This window comes from Netta rufina (genome assembly GCF_964035555.1).
Source record: "Netta rufina genome assembly, chromosome: 14".
Lineage (NCBI taxonomy): Eukaryota > Metazoa > Chordata > Aves > Anseriformes > Anatidae > Netta > Netta rufina.
In genome coordinates, this window is record NC_140137.1 from 14,550,102 (window position 1) to 14,564,297 (window position 14,196).

Genomic DNA, 14,196 nt, shown 5'->3' on the forward strand with positions numbered 1-14,196 from the left:
TGCTTCTCTAGGTTTCGCACTTTGAAAACTGGATAGACGGGGAAACTTAAGAAAGAGGCTGTGGGTTGTTGTTTATTTTCTATATTTATTTTTTTTAGTCACGGGTTTGCCGTTCAAACATTTTGTGTTTTTTGGATAGAGGAAAGCAAATATATTCTGTCTCTCATCCCCATCAGAGAGCATCCAATGGGAAACTCGAGAAGGACAGCAGAGCCTTCATCAGAAGTCACAGGTACCTTCTGTCCTTCTAAACGACTTGGAAAGATTCGAGTCCCAGGAGTCAGAAATACTGTTCAGACCACTAGATGATGAAGGTTTTTTAAAATAGCCTTTTTTTTTCCTTTTTTTTTTTTTTTTTCCTTCCCAAGCCCCTTTCTGCCATGTTTGTTTACAATACGGGGGGATAGAAGTGTTGGGTGAGTTATAGCATAAATTATATTTAAAATATAGTGAAACCAGGCATATTCATGCCTTGTCACGACAGGAACGGGCGAACGGCAATATTCTCAGTACGGGGTGGGGGGGAAGGTGTGTACAGAGAGAGAGGCTGTTATTTTCGGACATTTCATAGCAGTAGTATTAATAGTGAAATCGGGCCAACGGACCCGAAACTCTATTTTTGTAACTATTTTGGTGCTGCATTTAGCTTTAACGTGGATGGGAGGCTGGAGCAGGCAGCTTTGCCCCTCTCTGCCACCCGGCAGAACCCCGGGGAGGCTGGCACGGGGTGCTGGGGATGGGGAAGGAGGGGAGGGAGGGCGGGATGGGGGCGGTGGGTGCCCATTGACAAGGAAACAAAGGTGTCTCCCTTTGGCCAAATGGTGGCACAGGTTGGCACCAGCGTTTGGGGTGGGGAGGGCACGCCATTTATCGCCAGGGTTTTATTTGAAAGGCTGGCTCAGGTCTGGGCTCTGCGGGACCCTGCTCGTGAGCTGGGCCACAGCACCCAGGGCGATTCAGTTGCGTTCGTTTGCACTTTAGCGAGGCGGGTAAGAGGGAGTGGGAAGGAAGAGACAATCAGTCTGCACTGAAGCACTTGGCGTGGGGTCTGGATTAGGCACTACAGGAAGGCAGAGAGATGAGCAGCTCCCCATCTCATGCTCAGGCCCGCTGACCTGGGCCGTGGACCCGACGCCTTCCTCGGGAGCAGGAGTTGCATCCCCAGGGCAGCTGGAGCAGCTCACGGTGCTGTGTCAGCCCCGGCACTGCCAGCTCCAGCCTGGCCCAGGTCAGCAGCAGCAGAGCCTGGGTTGGGAGGTGGGAGCCCCCCCTCAGCCACCGGTGGTCCAGGCAGCTCTGGGAGACCTGGGTGCTAGCACGGGGTCGGTGCCAAGGGGAGAAACCACCAGGGCCAGGCAGAGGGACACCCATCTCCGATGCTGCCAATTCAGCACCTTTCACCAGCACTAAATACACTTTAAAAATAATTAAAAAAAAAAAAAAAAAAAAAAAAAGAAACAAAAGAACTAGAAGGAAAAAAAAAATCATGATGGTCACTGTGTGGACTAGGGCAAATGGCAATATTTCCTAATGTTCTGGCAAAGGCCACCCAGCTTTCTGTCTCTGTTGGCACTGCTGGGACAGGGAAAGGTCACACGATACCAGTATGACCCAGTACATCAGCCCCTGCCCCTTTTTCCTCTGTTGGAGCAGCAGAAAACCTGTGGGCTGGGGATTTCTCCTTCCCCTAGCAGACTGTGCTTTCCCGAGGAGGGAGACCTCAAGCTGTTGAGCAGAGCTGTTATTTGATGCTAGGACAACTTTCTGAGCTTTGGCTGGAGCCCAAGCCTGCTGCCAGCTCGGGGTTTGCTCACTGAATTATTGAGCTCCTCCTGCATGTGCGACGGCTGGCCGTGCATACCACGGGTTGTGCAATTGCTTTAAACAGCTCGTCCTTGGCTGAGACAACGAGCAAAACCGGGGAGTTCCCCTACCTGCCCCTGTCTGGCAGCAGGGGAATGACCACAATTCGCTGTCATTTGGACAAAAGCGGTCCTTGCCTCTGTGCCCAAGCCTTGCATGTAGGAGTCAGCAGTGTGGCCGTGCTTTACACAATGTCTGGGTGTTCCCAGGACCTCAGGGCACAGCCAGCTCCAGGTTTCCTCGCAGGGTGACTTCATCCCAGCACATCTCTGTGCCCATCCTGCTGCCTAGCTGGAGCTGCTGCAAGGAGCTGTCTGTTGGCTGTTAACAGATCCCGCGCACTGTGCTCCCACCCTTTTAGGTCTTGATCCTACATCCCAAGGGCAAGACCAGAGCAAGGAGAAGGAACCTCCTCCCTCGTTCATCTCGTACGTTCCCCTCTCATCTCGCTCTGCTCTGGCTAGGAGAGGGGGCAGGAGATGTAGATAAGCTGGTGGTTACTGCTTCACTGGAGCTCCGGTGTCACTTCTTGGCACTGGGTAAGGCCAAAGGAAGGCAAATTAGGGGCTGGAATTGTCAGAAAGGTGCTTGCGTTTCCTGCTCATGTACGAGCACTCTGGCTGCTGGTGGAGTCCATGGGAATCCTGGGACAGGAACGAGAATTGCACACTTACCAGCCTGCTTCTGCAACTCTGCCAACCCCTAGACATGTTATATGCTCTCCATAATACTGTTTTCTCTTCATGAAGAAGACAGTTTCCACCCGGGCCATTTTCCATTTGCCCGCATGGTGAAAGGGAGCAGCACTCGTACAGCCCAACATGAAACATGCTGGGGTTTTGGCAAAGGTCGGATGCTGCTGATAGCTGGCCCACAAATGTTCTGCCAGATCGCTTCACCATGTAGACAAGACCTTAGTTCGTCCTAGGAGCCCCTGGAAAGTCTGAGAAGTTTTCAAAATCAAACATTTTTCTCCATCTGTACTTCCCTGTTTAGTCGCAGCATTGCAACAGAACTTGCTTTGATAATCTGTCTCCTAAGCAGGCTGCTTCAGCAGTGCCAACAATTATATTTATTAGTAAAAACGTACAGGATTTGATATTGTGGGGTAGCTTCCAGGAATGTTGATGGAATTTAACCCAGTACTTGTTAGCTTTCTTTAAAAAACGGGCCCAGAAACAAAACCTCTGAATAAAGTCAGTGGTCGGGCTGGCAGTAGAAAGAAAATAAGGTCCTAATTTGCTTGGACTATTCAGAAAAACATAGCCTCATCCCAAAAAAAACATTATTTCCAGATGTTGCTGAAGATGTATCAATTCATGAGCAGGAATTATTTTTGCTAACTGTGGAAAATAAAAATAAGGTAGGATAAATTTGCTATTTTAGTCAGGGAGATGGGTCCTTCACAGTTTAATTTCTGACCAAAGCAGGCTTCCAGCTGGGATCACAATCCCACTACCATAGACATCCATGAGAGGTGCTGAAAAGGGCCCAGGACAGACCAGTAAGCACTCAGTGTGCTACAGACTGCAAGGCTTTGCCTTGACACTGGCATAGCACCAGCTTGCCTTTAAATACATGCAGGGCCATTCATTGAGTGGGTCTCCTAGCGCCCACACCCCTCTTGTCCTGAGAAGCCTTTGCTGGTCAGGGCTGGGGGTCTTTGCTCCTAGAAACGTCAAACAATACCAAATGCAGGATGTTCTCATGTCCTGTGAATAGAAACATTTTTGTTGTTGTTGTTGCTGTTGTTTTTTTCCACTTCTTTTTTCACAGTCTTCCAGACTTTTCTGGAAGATTTTTATTTTGTCTTGTTTCTTCTGCCACTTCTGAAGATATTTATTTTTAAGGCAAATCCAAGGACCACAGAGGACCATTCTTGGCTTCCTAGTGCTGGTAGAAAAAGATTACAAGCGTTGACAATATAGAGATTTTTAAAAAGAAAGGAACATGTGATAGGAGAAAAGGATATTTTAAACGGTATCATTTTTCACAGATTTTATACAATCATATTTTTGTACTGTGCTACCATTCCTTAATAAAACACAGATCTTATCCTTATGCCAAATAAAGACAACGCAATCTCTTTCAATATCCATCACTCCAAGCAGCAGTGGGTAACATGGGCTGAGCTTTGCCTGCCCCACAGCACAGCCCTATGGGAGGCTGCAAGTTTGGGGTCACTGCCTGCCAGCTGGACACCACACATCTCCCATCCAGGGGCTGCAAGCAGCTGGTCTGGCCTCTCAGTAGCATCCCAAAAAGCTCAATTCAGTGAGAAAATTATCTGATCCCTGCTAGAAGGCACCCTGCACTCCTGCCTGCTCTAAGGGAGATGTGAAGGGTGTTACGATGCTCCTGCTTCTCAGTAAATTCCCATCATTTCCCTGGAGACGGCACACTATTTAAGTAGAAAATTAAGCACTTGATTGTTCTTCAGGGTGAGGAGATGAGCACCAAAGCAGAAGCTAATGAAGTTAATGAATAGCAAAATTAATGAATGACACCTCCAGAATTACTTCAGGTTCTTTAAGTTTTCTCAGCCCCTCTTTTCTTCTGAACAATTCTCTCTTAATGGCAGCTTCACATCTATTTGCTCAAACGGATCTAGGCCGGGAGTCTGCTACCTATTCAAAGTGAGGTAACCAAAAAAAGATATATATTAAAAAATGCATTTTTCCGCATTCATCTCCCTTCTTCCTCCTGAACTCTCATCTCTGTGAGGTTATGTTCCTCAGCTCTGCAACCTCTGAAGGGCCTGGCAGGGACAGTTGTCTTGGGAAACAGAAAGCAATAGGAGAATAAGTATTTCTCCAAAGCAGGCAGGGTAAGGGTGACCAGGAAAGCATTCCCATAGCAAAGCATGCATGAAAAGCACCCCTGGAGAATGTGAGGGTGGGCCAGAGACCTCCTCTATGACCATGCCCTGTGTGAAAGCAAGCCGTGTACAAGTTGGAGAGCAGGCACACTATTTTCCCTTATTGGACTGGGTGATGCTGGAGTTAGCTCGGCAATGGGACAACCAGGCTGAAATCCCAGCCCAGGATCTCCCTTGCAGCAGGCGTCCTGATTTGTAGGGTCTGCCTCTCTGCCGGCTTGTTTCTGCCCTCGCTGACCGTGTCACATTGTCCCAGTATCGTGCAGCCAGTGAAGAACCAAGGCTCCTGGTACCGTACCCTGGTGGAAGACAGGGATCACAAGGCAGTCTTCAAAGGGGGAGGATTTCAGCATCTAGCAAAGGAAATTACGGGTTTGCTTGTGAAACGAGGATCCTAGTGTAGATTAGGAGAGAAGGGGAAGGAAGGAGAAAGCAATAGGAGAGATTTATTTGCATGCCTCAATGCTGTCTTCTCCTGGCATTCAGGGTGGAAAGTGCCAGTGTGTATGAGCAATAGTCAAAGCTATTACCAGTAATTAAGTTGTATTTAATAAGTGGCCCTGGAGTCAAGCAAGCCTGGGCTGCAGCCCTCATGCACTTTAGAATCAGGCTTTAAGTAGAAATGATGGGCTTGTCCCTGCAGTATTCCTGCTCCTGGGAATATCGCAGAGAGGGCCCTGAGGCCCATCCTGGGATAGGACCAGCTCCTGACAGTGGTGGAGATGAAGAAGCCAGGGTTTGACCCAGGCCATGCACAGGTTATGTTCATGCACTGGGAACAGGTTCAGCACAAGGAAACGATGCCTTGTGGGGGAAGACAGGGATGGTTTCATAGCAGTTTAGCAATCCTTTCAGCAGTCAAAGCATCACTGGTGGGGCTTAAAGGCTGTGCTTAGCGCTGTCACTGCTGCTACTAGCAGTAAGAAGCCAGTCATGTAAAAAGAAAGAAAAAGAAAAAAAAGCACAAGGGAGAGGGAACTCAGCTACTTCCCTGCAATGGAAGTTCACAGCAAGGGGAGGGGATACAAAATCCTACCCCCGGTTCTCAGCCTCAGGTTCAAATAGGGTGGCACTTCCAGTATGAAAATATCCATCTTTTACTGGGTGTGGGATGATACGGCCATGAATAAAACATCAGCCCGGCTGGAAATTAGCTCTTATTTATACAATGTGAGTGGCAAGTGCTTAAGCAGCACATGGCAAACAAGGGCATGCTCTTGACCTGCGGAGGGACCTTGGCTACACCCGGCTAGGGCACGAGGCAGCGCCACTGACTACGTGCTCCTGCTCAGCACCACGAGCGTGTCAGTGCTCCTGCAGGTGAGTCAGGCTTGGCACAGGCAGGGACAGGCAGAGCCAGCCCTCAGCTCCCCCGTGTGAAGGGCACAGAGCTCAGTGACTGGTGGGGCTGGGGCTTTGGGGAGCTACTGCCAGGGTAGGGCTGTAGCAGGCTGGAATCACCTGCCCTAGAGGGTCTGTGAGTGGACACCTGGATTCTCTAGGCACTTGGGGCATCGCTGGTTCCCCCATAGGTTAGGCCATATCCTCTCTGCAGTGTGCAGGGCTTCCTGTCTGCCACGAGCATGGCTCCAGCTGTAGGCTGCAGACTAGCTGAGCCAGCTGGCCTGGGTTGGGCACACCACAGAATTTGGGCACTAAATTATAGCTCCAGGTACGGAGCAGGCAAGAGCCTGGATCAACCTGGCAGTGAAAACACCTTTACAGTGAAGACAACACTGGTGGCCTGCTAGGGGCCCTGCACCACCCTGCAGGAAACAACAGGCCACAACTTCCAGCATCAGGCCTGGGCTTCAGGGTTTCTTGCTTGGTACCTAATCCACAAACAATGACCTTTATTGAACTAAAACTATGCAATGTTAAACAGATTGTGTCCAGGGCAGCACCTTAGCCCCGCTCTTGCATATGCATTTACAAATTTTTTAAAGCATCCTAATCACAGGTATTTGTCAAGAGGTAAAGTAACACGCAAGGCCCTAAGGAGTAGGACTGGCTCTGGAGCTTGTGATGTGCCAGAGCTGGACACAAGTGTGTTGTGACCACTGCTTCTAGGCCAGCCCTGCTCCTGAGAGGCTGCAGCGAGAAGCAGGCAGGGGAGGCCTAAGTTCAGCTCCCTACCAAAGAGCAAGGCAAGGGCAGGGAGCAGGAGGATGAAAGGAAGAGCAGATTAGGACCCACAGAACAGACAGGAACTTCTAGTAGTTACTCATTAAGTGCAGGCAGGCTTGCAACCCCAGTCCATGCAGTACTTTACAGGTGCTTGTTCCTCAAGGGGCTGGGGTAAGAATTCACTAGGCTTGACTTGTCCCATGGAAGAAGAGGTAGGATAATCATGTGTCACCTCTGAAATTAACCTTGAAAAAACAGCAAGTAAAGGAAAGGGGAGAAGAAGGAGCAAGAGCTGTAATGTAAGAGTGGTGCTGGAAGTATAGGTCCCTGAGTAACTGCACCCTAAGGTGAGGGACACAATTACGCTCTTCATGGGCAGGAATAGCATGAGATCTCTTGGCAAGTCCTTGTTCAGATGTACACACTCACTTCCCCTCAATCCCATGGGTGTTTTTGTTTTCTGACAAAAAAAAATGAAAGGGGAAGGGAGCACAACTTCCATTGCTCTGTGCTCACCTAGGCTGGGGAAAACAACTGAACAAGGGCTTTGAAACTCTTCTCTGCTTTTGCCTACACTGAACTTTTGCTGTTTCCTTTCTGTCCTGCTGTTCCCAAACCCGAGTATGTTTCTGTCCAAGATGTTTGTGTCCTTCCAATGCCAGGCTTCAATAAGAAGCAAGCAGGGAAAAGAAGCTCAGAAGCAGCATACCCCAAGCTGACAAATCCCTGGAGTAGCCTACTTGAAGTGGAGGACTAACAACAGCCCCTCCAGCCTCCTTTGCAGTCCTCCAGCACTGAGCAGGGGTCTGAGCTGGATTACTAAACTTAACAGGGCCAGTGAAAGATGCAGGCATTTCAAACCCTTGGTCAGTGCATCCCTTCTTTGCTCAGTTCAAGGCAACAGGTTAGTTTAGGGATCTGTCAGCTTCGGAAGTGTCCAAACTGGATTTATTTTTTTTCTGGAAATAAAAAAATAAGTTAAAACAGCAATGTTCTGTGAAAAATTTGGATGGCGGGTATGTGAACCACCTTCTCCTCAATGAGAAGTGATCTGTTATGTGTGAACTCTGCCCCTGAGCTTGGTCCTGCTGCTGAGTGCAGGGTCAGAGTCCCGCTGTACAGTCAGCGCTGCGCTCCCTGCAACGGGGGCAGTAAGTCAGGAGAGACGGGCCAGCTCCAGAGCTGCATCAAGTGACAGCCATGGCCATTAAGGCACAAAGGCCAAGTGACTTAACTCAGCACACGCATGTGGAATAAATTATCTGAAATGCACCGCCTGGAGCATCTCAACCCTGCTGTGAAATGGAGTTCATATGCAGGAGATAGAAGCTTGTGTTTCCTGAGCCTGGCTGCAGCATACTGAGAGCAACCACTGCTGCCAGAGCTCACCTCTTCTTTCAGGGACTTGCTGAGCTGCAGGAGAGAGATGATTTTGTTTCAGATGATTTTGTTTCAACAGAACTGAAACAGAAGGCAACTGTGCTAAAAGCCATTCACCCGTGCATTTGAGCTACAGCAAAACTTTGAGTGAATTAAGAGATTTATAGAGAGATCTAAAGATGAAGCGACACACCAAGGACTTCACCTGAAAATGGCCTGACATGCAAAGGTCACAGCGCATTTCATCGCAGATTACCATCCCTGCAGCATTGGTGAACACCATCCTGGAAGCAGCCTTTGAATCCTGAAAGATGCACAAACCTGTCCCAAGCAGCTGTTCGTAGCCACCCACACGAGATCAAACAGCCATAAGCAGGCATAAACAACATCCTTGTGGACAGTGACATTTTATGGACTGTGTTGTCTACTCACATCCTACCATGGTGTGCAGCATATCACGCTTATTATATTAAAACTGAGATGAGGAGTAAGGAAAAAACTTATGCATAAGTGATATAAAAAGGAAGGGAGGACCCAGGAACTTCTCCCTTCCAACTACAAACGCACATCCATTTACGTTGTTTTGTAAATGAATTTATCTTTAGAAGAAAAAATAAAAATACTTAAGATATTTCTGTTCAAAACAAACATTGCACATCTGGTTTTACTTTCAAGGGGAGATACAGATACGCAGCAGGAATACTTTCTAATTGAAAACATACAAAATAAATAGAAGTGGGAACATTTCAGCACAAAGAGTGCATTTTCTTTGTGTCCTTAATAAAGACCACCTCAGGTTCCTAAAGTTTTCCTGAAATATCCCCCTCATCTGTCAAAAACCCTAAAGAATCTTGTATCTCGGGGTACCTCTCACAAACTTCAGGTTTTCTTTTTCTCCCAAGTTGCATTTTGTTCTCTTGCCCATCTCTCTCCCATCTGTAAGCCATTTGTATGAAGAAAATCTTTGTTTCAAAAGCTTGACTTAAAAGCTCATTTGTTCCAAAATACAACAGCGCCTTGGTACTGTTTATACCAGGGACAGCCAAGGGCTGTGACAGATGAGCCAGGCTGCATTTAGCAGCTGCTGCCTAAGATGTTACTGGCTGTCCTGTCCCTGTGCCAGCAGTGACTGTCCCCAGAGAGGGCAATACCAGCCACCCGCCGCTCTCAGGTGGAGCTCAGGGAGAAGACAGCACTTGCCAAGACAGACCACAGCTGTAGGAGAGCCTCCTGCAGAGGGGCAGGGCAGGTAAGAGCATTATATCCCTCCTGACAAACCCATCCATCAGCACCCCTCTACCAATTGGCTTCTGTAAATAAAAGTCTAAACTACTCCTGCAGTTTGTTTAAAAATTAGGACACAGATTAGGACACTGTTCGTATTCAGAATATGAATGAAAACAAGGCTGGAGCTTTTCCCTTTCATTCTCAAGTCTTACCGAAATCTAAGAACTAAGTCATGGCATTAAAGCTACTCTATTTTAATTATCTCTTAAGCACAGGAAAAAAGAGGTAGCTGCTGCTAAGAGAACAAAATTCAACTTCCTTTAAATTCCAATAAGCTTCTACAAAACAGGGATAGAAATAGTTCATTCACCTGTTTTGGTTTGTGGGTGCTAAAATATCAGCTTCTCACAGGGGATCATCAGAAAAGTATTCACAGAGCAAAAATTAAACACTAAAGTTTAGGTGAAAAGGAAGAGAAAAGGAGGCAATGCTCATGTGCTCTTGAAGTAACACTACTAGATCATGAACAACACTTTCCAAGAGATACAATGGAGACAAAGTCAATGCTTAGTTTTCAGGCTACTCTCCCTTCAAGAACAGAGGGAAGAGTAGAGAAATACAGTGTACCCCCTACTTAAAACCTAAGACAATTTTTTTTAAAAAGTTTTTAAAAAAGGATGAACTAGCTTAATCATTAAGCACTTTCCAGCCTACCTACCTTTAAAATAAGCCTCCCTTTTTCTATAGGGATTGGTTATACATACATGAGATAAATAAAGACAAACAAAATTGGCAGGCCTTACAATTCAACTAAGGACATTTTGCTGCACTGGTCAGGGTGCAGAGCATCTGCTTCTTTAGAAGCAGCATTTTTAAGCCATGAGGAAGTAAACCCATACCTTACAGTTTGCATTGCACACAAAGTGGCAGGTTATTTTTCTTGCTTGTAGAATTTCTATTTTAAAGTTTATTTCAGGAGTATGAAAGCGAAATGTAAAAGTTTCTGCTGTTACATGTGTATGTTTATTGAATCATACATCCATGCTGATACCAATTAAAAAAAATAAAGATTTTTCTCAAATTCTCTCCCTAGACTTTTAGCACCAGAGATTCGAGGCTACAGCCCACACTGCTGGTACATTTGTGCTAATACAACACTTCATGAAAACAAGGCAGAGGACCAGTTTCACTGTTAAACCTTTTATGCTGAATAATCTCTCCCATCTGTGACCTCCTGAGCTCCACCCCACACAGGAATTCCTGAAGGACTGAAGATCAAGTCTGGGCAGCAGCAGAGTGTTAAAATGAATGTCTCACATTTCCAGCCTGTATAAGACATTGCTCTGGTCTTTCAAACAGCACTGACACTTACCCAAACACAGAGTTTGGTTGTTTGTATCTTTACGGTACCTTGGACTTCAGTCTCAGAAGACTGGTGGTGCTTCCTGCAGACCCAAACTAGGCTTTAAATTCTCATACAAGGGGAAGGAGGGTGCACTTCACATGCTTTTCTGCATGTCTGGGTACAGCATTATTTATACACAGCCTTAAGACCCATTGGGAAATGAGCTGACCTCAGTGCAGACACCCAAAATGACTTTTTGGAATGTTAAAGGACTGCCACTCGCATTGAAAGTGCAAGTTCATTAAAAGATGAACAAGAAAGTATTTTTCAACAGCCAGGTGCTTTGTCAAGTCTGAAATATCACCAATGGAGCAGCAGATCCCACCTGGTATGGCAAGGTGCCTTTTAGGACAGAATAGGAAGGCAACATTCTGCTCTTTAAATCTATTCTGAAAACACACTGGCACTCAAGCTCTTATCTTTAAGAAATAGTTTGAAAGCATTCCACTCAATCACTGTTTTGTATCTCAAGACAAGCCATTAGCACCCCCCAAACACACACACACCCCTACCTCATCTTCCACACAACACGCAAACAAGATTATCAAGATCTCAGAGTAGTTTTTCAAGTTACTGGCCAGGGTAAGAAGGGTGCTGCTTGGAAGTGAAATAATCACCGAGATAAATTTGTGCATGCTTTAGCAGGAAGTAATTAGGGAAACTGCCAGCGTGTCATCTGCTCTTAGCCCTAGGCAGCAATGTGTAAAGAGGAACTAAGAACCACGTTTTGTTCACAAAGATCATCAGTCAGGTACAGAATCAGCAGTACCAGAGATCAACTCTGGATCTTCATACTTGCCCCAAGAACCATCCTTTTCGCCAAAGAAAGCAGACTCAGGTGTAAAGGGCATCCCTTCTGTATACCACTGCTGAAGACTGTTCCTCCTTCGGATTCGAGTCAGAGCTCGCTGTTACCACACAGCATCTCACACACAGGCTGTTTCTTACTCCAGTAAGTTCTTTGCAAAGCCCCACTTCGTAGCCTGAATCTCACTGCAGGACAAACACAGTCCCAAACACATGAATTTCAGTTCAGCTTTATACAACAGCCCCGTGCAAGTCAGCTGACAGTTAGAAGGACTCAAAAGCAGCTTCCCTCTGCACAAGAAAACAGGATTAACTAAACTTGGTTAAGGGCCTTGCACAGTTAATCTATGAAAATGCAAAGGCAGCATGGCTTTCAGTTCTGCTTTGGGTAGCATTACTTATGGCTGTACATTAAACTCTTATTTCTACTCATCTTACACTATTAAGAACAGTCCATACAGGCCAGATCACTCTAGTCATAAACTGAAAAAGTCCCCCAGAAGGGCAGACCATTGAGGTAAGGATCACGAGGTGGTCCTAGCACTGGGCACGTGATTGTGTGGGTGTGAAAGTGGCCTAAGGAGAAGTTTGACCAACTTTTCTAAAGCTTCCTATATTGCAGAGCACTGGGACAGAGAACACATCAAAGAACAAAAGTTTCACTACCTACATTAGAGTGGAGGTGCTAGTAAGGAGTCCTGTTCACTTGAAGATTCCCCACAGCATTTTCTGTTCAAGAACAGGTGCTAGGATTTTTCATATTAGAGGTTGTCCTTCTCATAGGTACTCTAAGCCCACTGCAGCCAGTTGAGGCAAGCCAAATCACACTTTCTTCAGAGTCTTCACCATTAAAACATATACACCACTGAAGACCTCAATAGATATTGAGGTTTTAACAGCAGAGTCAAAGCACAAACCAGAAAGGGTCCAAGGCTACTAAACTTTAAACAAAAAAGCCAATATGACATTTCAGAAGGCTGTTTCAGCATAGCTGGTTACTAGGTAGTCACAGAACCATAAGAAGACAAGTAAAAACCATTAAGTCAGCCTGTATTTTGAGATGCTGTCAACATAACTTGCTTCTGACAGGTATTTCTGCACAAGATATCCCAAGAACAGTTTCTGTAAGTATTTTACTTGTCATCTTCTCATAAGATTGTAACTTGCTGGGTCTTACTCATGCTCAGTACGTTAAATAGTAACATGAAAACAAGCACACACTTCACATTACGGGCTTTTCAGTTCTTTGCTGACATTCCTCAGACCTTTCTCAACCCAGATGACAATAAGCCAGAGTTGTCCAGAAGTGCTTTTTCAGGTTTATGGATGCTTTCACAGATTTTAAGCTAAAGAAATTTTTATTAATAGCACTTTCATAGTCTGAAGTGCAACCTGTTACTGCAATCTCAGATTCAACATCAAGAACATCAGAAACACAACACATGAGAATAAAGGATAACAAACAAGGGCAGTTCAGTGAAACACTTCTGTTGAACACCTTCACTTGATGATCATTCCCAATGTGGAAAAATGCAGTTTTTTTTAATACCAGTTCCCACCACAAGAGGAAGCAGTATGCATTTCCAGTACTTCTGGCTGTGAGAACACACACCACAGCTATTCGCTGTCACACTGTTCTCTTCCACTTTACCAAAATATCTGAGAAACATTCATAAGAAGGGAAGCAATGCAACACTGAAAATAAATCCAAAATAGAACAAAACCCCACTGAGAATTAATACAACCAGGCTTAACCACTAAGTTTGTTGCTTCGTAAGTGGCAGCAAGTTACCACTCTGGAGCAGGTAGAACCCACCTGTCCTTTAGAGCAGGGCAGTTTTGTTCTGCAAACAAAGAACAGGTTTTTTTTTTTTGTTTAAACAAAGGCCAAGAAATCTGTATTGCATATGCATGGAGGTTGTTAATAAATTGAGAAAACACATAAAATGAACCTTTAGCACAGAAAAAGAAGCTTACTAAGCAGTTCTGGTCTATTATCAGACCTCTGAAGGTCTGGTGTAGACTCAAAACTGCATTTTCACCCAGATGTTTACATGCTACAGAAATACTGTTTTGTGCAGTAAAATCTTACAAGATCTCTCCAACCAAAACTCATTTATTCAGCTTCTCTAGGAGGTAGAGGAGAGCATTTCTGTCAATTCCAGGACAGACTGGCATCTTCTTTGTTTCTGACAAAAGTGCCATCTATTTCAGGTTTGGCAGAAGCAGGAGATTAATTTAATGCCTCAACTGCAAAAGTAACTCACTTATTGCAGAGAGAAAGAATGTGACACAAGTACTTCTGCAAAATTTGTAACAGAACCTGCCCAGCATCAAAGCTGAATTTTTAAGTTCTGCATCCAAGAACTACTCAGTTCTGATTACTCAAATACCAAACTGATGAACAAAGAGCATTAAAAAGCTTCAGCTATAACCATCTCTACCTAACAAACTTAGTGACAGAATGAAGAACATCTTCCCCTTGGAAGAACTCCAACATACTCTTGAC